Source organism: Microcebus murinus, chromosome 3 (assembly GCF_040939455.1).
Source record: "Microcebus murinus isolate Inina chromosome 3, M.murinus_Inina_mat1.0, whole genome shotgun sequence".
In the NCBI taxonomy this organism is placed as follows: Eukaryota; Metazoa; Chordata; class Mammalia; order Primates; family Cheirogaleidae; genus Microcebus; species Microcebus murinus.
Genome location: NC_134106.1, coordinates 111,634,178 through 111,648,528, shown reverse-complemented (window position 1 = coordinate 111,648,528; position 14,351 = coordinate 111,634,178). Strand labels below are relative to the sequence as shown.

At 43.8% G+C, this 14,351-nt stretch overlaps 1 long non-coding RNA gene across 1 annotated transcript; it reads left to right on the top strand.

The window, feature by feature from the left end:
- Positions 1 to 3,737: 3,737 nt before the first annotated feature.
- On the top strand, positions 3,738 to 13,096 carry LOC109730612 (uncharacterized). The gene is made up of 3 exons (XR_012918649.1): positions 3,738 to 4,498; positions 11,687 to 11,926; positions 12,188 to 13,096. It is a non-coding gene; the product is annotated as an uncharacterized LOC109730612 (long non-coding RNA).
- Positions 13,097 to 14,351: the final 1,255 nt, after the last annotated feature.

Genomic DNA, 14,351 nt, shown 5'->3' with positions numbered 1-14,351 from the left:
ATGACTATATGGACCAAAATGTGAGAGCCATCACAAACATGGATCTGATTAAGCACTGTGTGAGTGGAAGAGGGAGCACACTTAGAATTCTGAAGACACAAAGCTGATTAAAAACAAATTCAGTCAGAATTTCCTTTTTAGAAGAAGAGGAGCTTCTAAAAAGGAAAAATAGACGAGACTGGTAGAATTTGAAATAATGAGGATCAGTAGAAGAAATGATGTGAGCACAGATACCCAGAGAATATGACTTCTCTGTCAAGCATAGAATCGGGAAGTATGTTAACTCAGAGGAAGGAGTTTAATTACAACAGTGCAGTGATGGCTGTCTAATTGTTATGGGCCAAACAATCAGGAATTATTATGTTTGTAGTCTTTCCTTGGTAGAATGCTCAGATTGTGAGGAAGAACAAGTCCAAAACTGGATAAATCATTCTACTTCAGAAAGGATGCTAAGCTGGATGGGTATGGTGGCTCACGCCTGTAATCCTGCACTTCAGGAGGCCAAGGCTGGAGGATTGCTTGAGGCTGGGAGTTCAAGACCAGCCTGCACAACATAGCCAGACCCCATCTGTAAAAAAAATAAATTAAGAAAAGAAGGGTAACAATAGGAGATGTTTGAATAACTTGAAGAAGAAGAAGAGGAAGAGAAGGAAGAAAAAGGAGAAAGGATGTTAAGGGATTATTTTATTTAAAGACTAAAAAAACAAAAATGTGATATAAAAGAAGGTAGGTGAGAAATTCAATATTGGCAAATGTTTCTAAATATCCAGTTACTGCCACTGGATTGTAAGAACACATTTCGTCACATTATATTACAATAGAATTAATCACAGACACTGTGATTAACAAATAAAAATACATTAGTACAAAATACATTGTACATCAGTACAACTAAGGACTAAACATGACTCTAAGAAGACTCAGAGTACTCTCTTTCTCTTTCTTAATTTTTACTCATCTTGGAATTTCTCAACCTCGGCACTGTTAGCTTTGGGCAGGATGCTTCTTTGATGTTCGAGACTGCCCTGTTCATTGCAGAGTGTTCAGCAGTGTCTCTGGCCTCTGCCCACCAGGTGCCAGTGACGTAACCCCCCACCCCCAACAGCCCAGCTGTGACAACAAAAGTATCTCCAGACATTGCTAACTGTCCCCTGGGGTGGGGGCGGGGGCAAACTCATCTTTATAAGAACTACTGGTTTGGAGACATGAACGTATTCTTTTCAAAAATAAGCACTGGACAGGTCTGGCAAAGGACCTGGGGCTGGCACAGAGAGAATGAGATGGTTGAGAGTTTAGAGATTCGTGTGTAGGGGCCAAGGGAAAGCTTTCCCTTCACCCTCTGAAATTTTGCTGGCAAAACAACTCACAAAAGACTAACAGGAAAACTGGCATACAAATTTATTAACGTGCACATGAGGTAGAACTACTGAGTGATTACTCCCATACCTCAGAGGGGCCCAGAGACTTATATAGCCTTATTTCAGAGGAGCGGGCAGAGAGAGGGAGTATGAGTGATTCTGTTAAGGGGCAATAAATGGTTACTAGGGAGAATGAATGGATTGAGGAACAGAGATTAATTTGTAAATGATTCTCTCTGGAGATTGAAAGAGCCTGAGAGACATTATCTTGGGAAGGAGTCTGGTATGGTTGCATCCTTGGTCCTTTCTGCAATAAATAATGAGATAACAGGGAGGGGAAGGAAAAACAAGTGTTCTCCACTACAGTTAGCCTGGTCTTTATGTAGTGAGGGGAAAAGTCTCTTCCAGCATCTGTTGATCTCTAAGAGCCTTTAATTCAAAATACTCAATATATCAAGGAGCCATATTTTGGGGTGAAGTTGCCTATTCTGAGTAGTCTCAATTATTACTAGTAGAGAACACACAAACTGGTATTGCTGAAGAAGCTACCCACTGTCTTGAGCTCTCCACGCCAAGTCTGGAATGTTCTTTTTTTAAAATTTCAGCATTCTATGGGGATATAAATGTTTAGGTTACCTATATTGTCTTTACCCCACTCGAGTCAGAGCTTCAAGCAAGTCCATCCCCCACACCGCACCCATTAGGTGTGAGTATACTGTCCCCTCCTCCCCCCCACCTGCCTGACACCTGGTGAATGTTACTACTATATGTGATTACTGGAACGTTCTTATCAGCTGCCCTCTGCTGGCCGTGTGTTGGAACTTTCTGAGCCCAGCCAGGTACAGACTCATGTTTCCATCTGGCGTTTTGTGGCTAATCAAGCTCAGGGCAGGGTCTTAGATGCAGCTGGGGGAGGCAGATGGCCTTTCTCCAGGGTTTACAGAGCCATCTCACAGTGGATGTGCAAGATGCTGGGAGCACGCTCAATGAATAAGCCCCATGGAGATGACCTTCCTTGCCTGGAGGGACAAAGCAAATTGCGCAGCCTTCCATGGGCAGCACTCTGCACTCAGAGGGGGTCAGCACGGCGCTGAGTCTCACTGCTGTGCAGAATTACCTCATCAATGCGGGCAGTGTCGTCCTGCTCTCCATCTCTCGGGCTTAAGCACTGGTATCCTTTTTGGAAATGCTTTATATTTTATGTAGGAAAGTAGAGGGTATTTTTATCTGAACACCTGGCATGAGAATTCCCTTTAGGGAGACAGCTGACTTTATTGGGAAAAAAAGATTTGGTAAATACTTGAGATGGAGGAAGAGATGTCTAAGTTACATTTAAGCAAAAAAGGTCATCCTGATTACAAATGTTCTACGGAAACGAGATGAAAATTCTGCTTTGCTTTTGAGAGATGGGGAGATGAATGAGGGAAGGGCAAGAGAGGGAGTGAGGGACAAGCAAGATGCTGGAAGGCTGTGCAATTCTCACCTCCCTGAGCCCCAAATATCACTGGAGAAGAAGCGAGGTCCTCTCTCTCTGTTAGGGACCCATTAGGCTGAAAGTAACAGAATACTGGACTCACGGTGGCCCAAAGGAACGGGAGTTTATTTAAAATCAGTGGTCTTGTAACAGAGTAGTTGTCCCTCCTCCCATATACAGGGAAGTGTGATGTTCACAGGGGGAATATGGAACAGAAGAAATGGCTAGAAAAAATGGCAAAAATGTTTTTTGTCTCTTTGAAACATTCCCCATTCCTATTGGAGAGCTAGGACCTGCATCACTGTCTCAGGCCAGTGGTCAGGAGGGGCAGGGGAATATTTCTTTGTGCCCCAAGAGATGGTTCAAGGGAATTGTCACCAAGTCATCTTAGCCAAAAATAGGATTAATCCGGGCAGAGGTCACGAGATTATTTTAGCTGAAAATGGGGTTAACCTGGGCGGTGGTCCTGAGATTGTCTTAACCAAAGACGGGATCAGTCAGAACCTTTAAAATCTCTGTAATTCTGTTCAGAAGCGGGACATTGGTACTTTGAGGTGGGAATCTGCCAACCTCCTCATTTGCTGGCAGATTAATAAACTTCTCTTTCCTTCTCCTCAAACCACTTGTCCTCGTCTGATGTGGCCTTGGGGACAAGTGCCAAGCTTTTGGTAACAGTTTATAGTTGTTGGATTCAGCTGTTCAACGATTCCATCAGGGACCCAAACGCTTTCCATTTCCACTTTACCATCCTTGTTTTGTGGGCTTTTGTGCTCCTGCTCGCCACACTGCAGTCTTGGCAGCTGCTGTGGACTCACACATGAACCCATATTCAAGGAAGGTAGACGAAGGTAGATGGAAAGGGGGAAAAGGTCTTTTCTGCAATAGATAATGAGATAACAGGGAGGGGAAGGTGGTGTTCTTTTAAGAAAGTAAAATCTTTCCCCAAAACTCCCTTAGAAAGTCTCTACTTGCATCACTGTGGCCTCCCTGAACATAAGAGCTGACAGGAAATAAGTCCACGTTCGTCTCTTCAGAAGAGGCGGGCACGGGAGAGGGCACGGGGACCTGCCTGCCTACCAGCTGCCCGTCTCCTGCCCTCGCCGATGAGGCTGTGCAGATCCAGTTTGGGAAATGAAGGACAGAGATGAGTTTCTCGCGTTGGGAGGGGATCTTCTATTTTTATCACAAGCTTGGCACTTGTCCCCAAGGCTGCATCAGAAGAACGAGGACAAACTGTTTGAGGATAAGGAAAGAGAAGTTTATTAATTTGCCAGCAAATGAGGCGGTTGGTAGACTCCCATCTCAAAGTACCAATGCCCTCCTTGTGAGCAGAAGTACAGAGCTTGTAAAGGTTCTGACTCGTCCCATCTTCCCCTAAGGCAATCTCGTGACCTCCACCCAGACAAGTCCCTGGAGCCATCTCCTGTGGCACAAAGAACAAAGGATACTGTCCTGTCCCTCCTGACCACTGGTCTAAGGCAGGGATGAAGGTTTCAGTTCTCAAAAACGGTGAGGGGGTTTTGAAGAGACAGAAGACCTTTTTGCCTTTTTTCAGGCCATTTTCTCTGTTACAGTATGAGCAGAAGCAGTTCAAGAGAAAGGAAGAAGTCACAGAGCAGGAGAAGAAGGAGAATGCACCTTTGGAGAATGGCAGAAATCCAGGCAGGTGAGAGATTTGGGCTTCCACGGGCTGTGGGTGAGGAGGGTGAGCAGGTCGTGGCTGATGTCTGGGTTCTACTGGATTCTAGTTAATCGCCAATCCCTGCTAATTCTTCTTATCTTATGGTCTTCAAAGCTGTCACTTTCATATAGCCCCTTTTTTAACTTCACTGCTAATGTCTTCCATGCTGTTCTTGAAATTTCCATAATTGCCTTGTTTCTGTCTTCAGCTTTTTCTCTTTCTCTTTCTAGTTCAGCCTCATTTAGCTTGTTGATGTCTAGGATTGCCCTACACTTAAAACGGCTGCAAAATCACTTTCACAGAGAAACAGCATAATTAATAAATTACTGGAAAATGAAATGTCTTGGGTGGGGGTAAGAAACTAACAACAGAACAGAATTAGTTATGGTAATACTGGGGCTGTGATGCCCCCTCATTTGCTCCCTTTTTTTTTTTTTTTTTTTTTTTTTTTTTTTTTTTGAGACAGAGTCTCATTCTGTCACCTGGGCTAGAGTGCTATGGCATCAGCCTAGCTCACAGCAACCTCAAACTCCTGGGCTCAAGCAATCCTCCTTCCTCAGCCTCCTAAGTAGCTGGGACTACAGGTGCATGCCACCATGCCCAACTAATTTTTCTATTTTTAGTAGAGATGGGGGTCTCACTCTTGCTCAGGCTGGTCTTGAACTCCTGACCTTGAGCGATCTTCCTGCCTTGGCCTTCCAGAGTGCTAGGATTACAGGCGTGAGCCACTGCACCCGGCCCCTCATTTGCTCCTGAGAGCTCACTCCTTGGACACACACAGAGGCCCTTCAGTGTCTGCTCTGCAGTCCCCGCCGTAGCAGCATGGAGTTCCTCTGCATTCCCAGGTACCAGAGAAGCCCCACCCAAGGACTTATGGTGCAAATTATTAGCAAAGTTCAAGGAGATAAGTTACATCTCTCTAAAACAAACTATAGAAATGTAATTTGATTAAAACAAACTTTGAACAATAGCCATAAATGGACAGCGTGTTTTAGAATATTTCATTTGTCATGGGAAAATAGTTAAAATATCTTGCTAAGTGGAAAAAGTGGGCTCCAAAACAGCTAGCTGGTATGGTATGTTTTTTCACTCTCTCTCTCTCTCTCTCTCACACACACACACAGAGAGAAAGAGAGAGAGAGAGAGAGGAGAGGGACATTGCATCATATGTGTATCTTAGGCACCAGCTTTAGAGTTTAATTTCCAGAAAGGTATGACTGTCTTATCATATTTAATCTACACAATAAACACATCTAGTAGTATGTATCAAGTTTATAGTTGCTTAATATTAAAACATAGCAGAATGAATACTGTCAGGAAGCATGGTTACTTTAGAATTCTTCTCCCCCCCTACAGTTTATTTTAAGATATTACTCTTATTTCTTCAGTTAGGCTAGTTGAGCACTTTTCAAACCTTTGTATGCATAAGAAGCACTTTCTAGGGCTATGGCCACAAAATTGTGTACACTGTACCTTATGAGGACAGTTTGGGGATAATTTACAAGTTTTCTTCTCTTATTATCTGACTTTATAATGAAACCTTGAGCTACATGCTACTTTACCATTTTTACATCCTAAAAATAATCCAAATGGATATAATGTACACGAGAAAGTGGGAGAGTATTTTTTAATGGTAATGGGAAGTTTTTAAAAATAAAAAACTTTTACTTTATTCTTACCTGTATTTTTACATTTTTCTATAGTGAGGCCATATTACTTTTTCTAATCAGAACAAGTCAGTTACAATGACCAAATGATGAATGTTCATCAACAATGGTCAGTTCACTTGTTCCCCAGGGACCTTGGCAGCCTGAAGACGGAGCTGCCGACCGCAGCGCCCGGCGATGCCAGCGTGATGGCGCCCCCACCTGCTGCTGTCCACCTCGAGACAGGCAGGCTGCCAACACCGGGGATTAATCAGTGCAGCTGTATTTAGGGACAAACCAACCACCTCACTGACCTAAATGGGTTACAATGCTGATCATAAACTCCAGACCGCCTCTGTTCTGTGACTCTCGTTTGACGATGAGCTTTGTGATTTGTGTGCAGATCACAGCCCTAGCGCCAGCCCTGTTTTGCTAACAGAATCCCAGTTTTTGCTAACCACACAGTATCATTTCTCCACAGAGGTAAGAATTCTGATTTCCAATGATTAATTGAATCTTACGGGAAGAGTACTTTGTGTGATAGAAGAATTTAGTTTAGATTTATCATGCTGAGCATCTGACAAGACAAATTAGTAACTCTGCCTGTTTGAAAGTATTTAGAAACACCAGTTTACCCACTCCATGTTGTTCCTCCAGCGTGCAAACATGTTCCGTGTTCCCAGGTTTCTCAGAGCCTCCCCACCCCTGCCTTTAGGACACAGAACAAAATATCCCTTCTCTGTGCTTGTTTGGTGCCCTCATCTTGGCACATGTGCTCAGAACCCACAGGTAACATCTAAAAGCATAAAGAAATATAAACAAAGCATCCTCCGTAATGAAACAAACCTTCATTAAGCAAAGTTGTGTTTGAGGTCCAGAAGTCTGTTTGTCTTGCAGGAAACAATGAAGATCACTGGGCCACCCAGGGACACACTCTACCAGGAAAGGGCTGTGCTTCCGGCCCAACCTCTGTCTTCTCTTTACCTGCGTCTCGGCTTGGGCAGCTTTGACAGTCTAGCAGCAGCCATCAAAGGGCCTGCACAGGACGGTCCCAGATTCCACTGAGAAAGGGGACCTCGTGAAAAGCAGGTCATTTATTTTTGTATGCCCCTTTGTCTTTGTCTCCTCCTGGCCTATTGTCCCCATCAGCCAACATAAACCTGTGGGGAGGAGCAAAAGCTCCACGAGATCCCTCTAGATGTGTCACCATGAGATCCCTCTAGATGTGAAATGATAGAGGCCTTGAAGTTTCTGCTTTTTGCTTTCAGGGGTGAATGAAAACAAACATGATGGTTCAAGTATGTGAGGGACGTTGTACCCGTCAGAGACCATAACTCTGTAGTGTTTATTATATTAGCATCTAAATGCATGAGCATTAATGCAGGTTCTTGATTTTGTTCTGTTCTGTTCTGTTTTTTAGACCTCTCAGCCTAATGAGAGGTTTCCCTTCCTAAGTGGTATCACTGCCTTTGCACAGCGCACAACTCTCCGAGCAGGAGGCCCCTTTTCCCCTGGACGGGCGCGGGACATGCACCCGCACCAGACTGTGAGCCCGGTGGGGGTGGAGAGCATCGTTCAGGTGGCTACAGAAGGTCACGAGGAACAACCATCCTCCCAGACCCAGCGCCCTAATGAGATTCCTGTGACGCCTTAATTCCCCGTTAAGCTTGCATGAGAGACACTTTGAGAAACGGCGGAACTGACGGGATTTGCAGGGCAGCTTTCTCTTTTTTGGCAGTAGTAATTGTTTGGTTCTTCATTTGTACTCATTCAAGCCCATGGACCCTCACATACTTGTAAAAAACGTTTTCAAATGGAAGTCAATCATGACTTCCTTCACGAGCACTCTATTTCACTACAATGTCATCCTTTGCCCACTGGGGATAGAGCTATTTAAAATCGTCATTATGAACCTGTTCTCTCCTGTCGTGTCAGAGCCGACCACCGCCACCGCGCACTGAACCCGTGGGCGGCACGGTGACCACGGTCGCTGAGACCCCGTTGAATGGGCCAGCGGCCATCCATCCTGGGCACGCCTGTGGTCATGAAGGCTGGCAGCAGTCAATTACGGCCCAACCAAACAGCACACACGTGGCACTGAGCCACGTGGCACTGAGCCAGCCATGCTGTGAGCAGATACAGGGGGCTGGCGAGTGGTATTGGCACATTGTAAGGAGAAAGAGGGGGTAGAAATGAGTATTTATTAAGCATTCACCGTACACATGGCACTGGGCTGGGCATTTTGGAAATACACAAAGAAGTTACAGGCCGTGGCTGCTGCCCCGGGAGCACGCAAGCTAGCGCAGGAGCCGAACGCCCCGGACACAGGCACCCGCATACTCAGACACACGCACCGCCTCCCGGTGTTTCTTGGAATAAATGGCAAAACAATGACTATGACTACTGCTAATAGCTAATATTTATGGAGCATTTTCCATGTGCCAAGTACAGTCTTAAATGCTTTAAATATTTTAACCCATTTAATCCTTTCAATTTGATTACACTGGCCCTGTTATTACCCCCATTTTGCAGTGTGGAAAGCCAGGAGGAGAGTTAAGCTGGTAAGCAGTAGAGCCAGGATTTCAACCCAGGCAGTTTCGCTATAGACCTGTGCCATTAACCCTGTAGACTACACTGCCTTTGGTATCTCATGTATACATGAGACGTACGTTATAAACCGGATAGGCTTCGCTTTCTGAATTCTTACTGTCTAATATCAGGAACTGAGTAATGTGCATGTGTGTGTGCATTTATGTTAACATACTGCTCAGAGCCCTCACTATCCATAATCCTAATACTTGCTATTTGAAACTCAGGAATCAAATATATTTAGATGATATGGTATCCCTTGATACCCAAACTTACTATCTAAACTCTCACCATTCAATCTCAGAAATGGAATAATTTGGAGAGGAGTGATGCTTGTATGAGTCAAATAATTGGAGCAAATAATGAATGTGATAGGAGATGGCAGTTGAAATAAAGTCCTCGAGGATAAATAATGTTAGGCCAAAGATGAAGGAGAAGGCCAGAGTTTCTGAGACATGCAGGCAGGGAGTAACAACTTGTGTTTGGAATGAGACCTGAGAGCCTGTGTATGGAGAAGGGCAAAGAGAAGGAGCCAGAGAGGGAGGCAGGGGCTGAGTTATCAGGATGTCAGTTGGGCTTTATCTTGGAGACAATGATGTGTTACTGGGTAATTTTAACCAGGTGAGTGACACGATCAGATTTGTAAATTAAAAACATCACTATGACTTTGGTATTTCAAAAGGTTCAAGCTGGGTGCTGTGCCTCGCGCCTGTAATCCCACACTTTGGGAGGCCAAGGTGGGAGGATTGCTTGAGGCCAGAAGTTCCAGACCAGCCTGGGCAACATGGTGAGACCCCATATCTACAAAAAATAATTAAAGAAAAAATTGGCTGGTCATGGTGGCGCATAGCTGTAGTCCCAGCTACTCGGGAGGCTGTGGCGAGAAGATCAAAAGAGCCCAGGAGTTCAAGGTTTCAGTGGCTATGATCACACCACTGCACTCTAGGTCTGGGTGAACAGAGTGAAACCCTATCTTTTTAAAGAAGGAAGAGTTCAATGTTAAGTAGCTTCTGCGTGTTCAAGAATACTATGTGGAAGGAATGGTGTCTGTGCTGGGAAACTACAAAGGCCTAATGGTGGGATGTGATTGCTGGGCAGTTATGTTGGTGCCAGTACCTTCACAGAACAATGCAAACTACAGCAACTTAGGAACAATGGAGCTGCCACATAGACACATCCCCAAATATGCAGACATCGTGTGGCTACCGGTGCAGTGTTAAATTACTTGTTGATACTTCATCTGTACAAAATAAATCATAAAGCTACGTTTTGTTTACAAATGGTATAGACATTATCTACATTTATAAAGGGCTTTGAGTTCTTCAAAACAACATGGTAGTTTGCTTCTTAAAGGCCGACAGACAGCATCTTCTGCTTCGAGTCTCTCCGACTATGCTTTGTCTGACTGCTAGAACCTCTTTTAATGGGCTCACCTGATTAGGCCGGGCTCACTCAAGATAATCTCCCCTTGGAGTATCTTAAAGTCAACTGATTAGGGACCTTAATTACAGGTGAAAAATCCTTTCACCTATGCCGTGTGAAGTCGCCTAAACACAGGAGTGATATCCGGCACAGAGTGGCCATCTTGGGGACCATTTTAATATTTTGTCTGCCACAGGTACCCGTACACAGAAAAGCCAACCTCTTATGAGGAGGCTACACTTGGATGCCCCTGTGGGCCTCTGTTAAATGCCTTCCTCTCCCCAGACCCTGGCATTCATGGCCCCAATTCATGACTTCTTGACCCCACATATGCAAATAATAAAATGTGCCACTAATGAACATAACTGGCTTTAATTTGGCACCTCTTTGTGACACGGGGGAAAAGATCAGCTAGAAAAAGTAAAAACAAAAACAAACCCCAAAACCAAAAGGAGCTTCCATGATGAACTTGTCCTGACACAGTATTAGCTATGAGAAATAGGTAATGAAGGCTTTTGGGTAGGGAAGACCTAATACTTTGGGGGATTTGGGGAAGGGTTTTAGGAATACCGGAAGGCCGGCCTGCCCTCAGACACCTCCGCATATTTCATCAATTCCAGAGCTTTCACACGGAAGAACTGATTTGGATTAAGAGCCTAGAAAGCTCCCTGAAAGGTACAAATATGTTTCCCAGGAGGGGCAGCACACCAGACCACGCTAGGGCCCCGGTCAACAATGGTCATGTTAGAAGAGAAGTATTTATCAGACTTTTGTGGGGTGCCTCTAGAAAATACTAATATAAAAATTAAATAACACATACATGTAGAGGAAAAAATTCAGGCAGTATATAGGAATATAAAATGAAAAGTAATCTTTTCCTACCACCTCTGACCCTCACTCCAGTGGTCAACCTGGGTCAACATTTTTTGTATATCTTTTCTGAATTACATATAATTTCATTTTTTAAAAATAGAAAACGGAGTATTATAGAAGCCTGTTCTGAATTTGCAGGTATTCTAACTCGACAATAAACCTCTGCTTCCCTCTGCCGAGGACAGATCTCTTTTTGGTGATGTTGAAGTGGATGGGGGTTGGAGTGGAGAAGAGCAGTTGTTCTGGGTTCCAGGAAGAAAGGGAAACAGGACACAGATGGGCAACTCATGTACTTCCCTTCTCTTCAACTCTGCAGTGTGCAAAGGCCTCTAAAAATCCTGCGAGGCGGCATTCTTAGATGGACGGTGCAAGGGGTGGCGGAGGGGAATTGCTCAGAGATCATGCTCCTTTACAGGAAGAGGATTGTTTTAAATTTAATTACAAATTATGACAATACAGTCTTTTGAACTATTATTAAAACATTTGTCTATGGTTTAATCTTGTGTGAGAGGATCTAAATGTAGCCTTAACTCCATATGTGCAAATAATATTAATAAAATGTGCCACTAATGAGCATTCTGGTGTACCTTATAATTATTGACATTTTCATGGTTGCTCCCTGTATTTAATCGTGGTTACCCAGAGAAACAGAACCACTGTGTGCGTGTATATAAAGGCCAAGAAGTCCCGTGCCCTGTCGTCTGCAAGCTAGAGAACCGCGGGACTGGTGGTGGAGGTTTCCGTCCGAGTGCAGAGGGGAGCCTGGATGTCTGACGGCGGGAGAAGACGGATGTCCCAGCTCAAATAGAGAGTGGACTTGCCCTTGTCCTCTCTTCTTATCCACTCAGGCCTTCAATGGACTGGCTGCCGCCTGCCCGCTTTGGTGAGGATGGTCTTCTTTGCTCAGTCTGCCCATTCAAATGCTAATCTCTTCCCAATACACCCAGAAACAATGTTTCACCAGCTATCTGGGCATCCCCCAGCCCAGTCAAGTTGACATAAAATTAGCCATCATACTCTATACTCGGCTACAAAAATGGGTGTAAATGAGAACACTTTCAAAATTAGCTGCCTTTGTTTAGAAGGGCTGCTGGAGGGCGGTGATCCCTGAGTGTTCACCTAACCCTGTTTCCTTTTCCCCCAGCGCATAGAGCCAGACTACGTCTCCCAGTCTCGCCCTGGGTGGTGGTCTGCCCGATGCTCCACTCTGGCTTCCTCCTTTCTGTGAAGCTAGAAATCAGAGGATTCTAATGCCCCAGGGAGCAGTGGAGACACAGAGTGAAGGAGCCTGAGTCTGGAGCCACACAGGAGGCCACCTGGCCAGGAACACCCACACTGGACTGTTTTGTGGATGAAAAGAGACCCAGCGTGCGAGCGTGGGCTGACTGTCCCGCGGCGAGGGCCTGGAGAGCACAGCGGCGGTCCACAGCCCGCGTCTGCGCGGCCGTCCACACCTGCTCCCTAATCCACGCCTGGAGGAGTGCCATTAATCTGTCTGTTTTTTGTGACTTTTGTTACTTTTTTTTTAAAGAAAATGCATAATCCATATTCTATGACTACTAGAACCATAGACAAACGGTATAAGAAAATATTTATTATATTAAGGGGATTAAATAGTATTTAATTTCTTTTTTTTTGACTACACAAACTTTTAAAGTTTTAGAACTGTATCTACATAGATCTACTTGTAACAAAAAATTAATTTACTGTTCACTTAGTTGAAATATTCTTTTAAAATTAGTAAGTTAGAAATACAATTGATTTTCTCTTTATTAATCTAATATAAAATTTATATAAACATTTCCCCAAACTAAAGCTCAAGTATATTGGGAGGCCACATAATGGTACCAGGAGAGTGAGTTGCTGTTTGTCAAGTTGTCCCCTGTACTTTCAAGTTTGCCTTTCTCACCTGGGAACGACAAGGTAATTGCTCAGAATCCAGCTGTTTCCAGGCAGTCAGTGTGTGAATGTCAGTGGCCCTACCCTGTGACACCTTGTTTTGAACACTGAACTAAAAAAGAGTCAATAGTATACTTCAAGTTTATTTAATAAAATTGCATGATATTTCATATGTAAACATTTTGGAAATTTAAGGTAACCTTATTATTTCATGAACTTTATTGATTGAAATCAAGATAGGCTAACTCAGACCAAAAGCCTTCATATTTCCACAGGAATAAATTATTATTAAAAAGATGAGGAAATAAAAACAAAACAAATAATGATAAACACTGAATAGATCAGAAAAACAATCTTTGAATTATGATAATTTAGATGTGAAACAAGAGTGATCAAATGTAAGAAAAATGAAGAGGAGGGAAGTTAAATAAGGGAGATGTGAGCTGAAAGAAAACACAATCAATATAGATAGGCACATCTTATAAGTTATCAACTTAAGGAAAAAGAATCAAATAAAAACTTGATTCAAACTAAAAGAGACAAGACACATGTTTAAACTGAAGAAGATTAGTAAGAACAGAAATAAATTTGAAGAATACTAAATGTTTAAGAAAAATAAGGAAAAGAAGCTTTAAAAGCCCATAGTCTTAGCTTCAAATTCTGCTTTCAACTATGCATGTGACCTTGGATTGATTAATTACTACTCTGAGTTTAAGTGCCCCCAACTGTCAAATGAAAATAATACTTTTTAAGATGCGTGGGAGGCTGTATTTCTCATTTTTCTCTCTTTCTTTCTATATAGATGGACCTCGATGCATTTCTTAGTCTTTCCCAGCGGGCCTATGGTGCTGTAACATAGTGAGACACTCCCCCCAAGTCAGCCCTCTCTCCTTCCATGGCCACTGAACGGCAGCTGCCTTGCAGTTGGATGTGGCCGGTCGTGACTAAGTTCTCACCAATGCAATGTGAGTGAACACCATGTGGGCCACTTTGAGCTACTGCCTAAGACACTGGATGTGCCTCCTCCATGCTCTCCTTCCCTGTCCTGGCTAGGACAAGTGGAGACCCTGACTCCATCATGTGCATGAGTCCAAGGCCCCAGGCCCTGGATCACTGCATGGAGCAGAGCTCCTAACAACCTCCCGCTGTTACCTGGGAAGACAACGAACTTCTAGCTCCTTTAAGCTCCAGATTAGTCCTTGCACCTTTTCCTTACAACATCTTAGTCCTATTCTAACAAATACAGCTCCATTTAGACAAACATGAAAGTCTGTCTCCTCCTCCTCATGTGTTTCCTTCCTGGCAGACAGTGGTGGAGAATCACTGCAGATTCCCAATATTTGCACCCACTAAGAAAATGGAATCAGATTTTATTGCATTTGACATTCTAGAACAATTGTATATTTTTT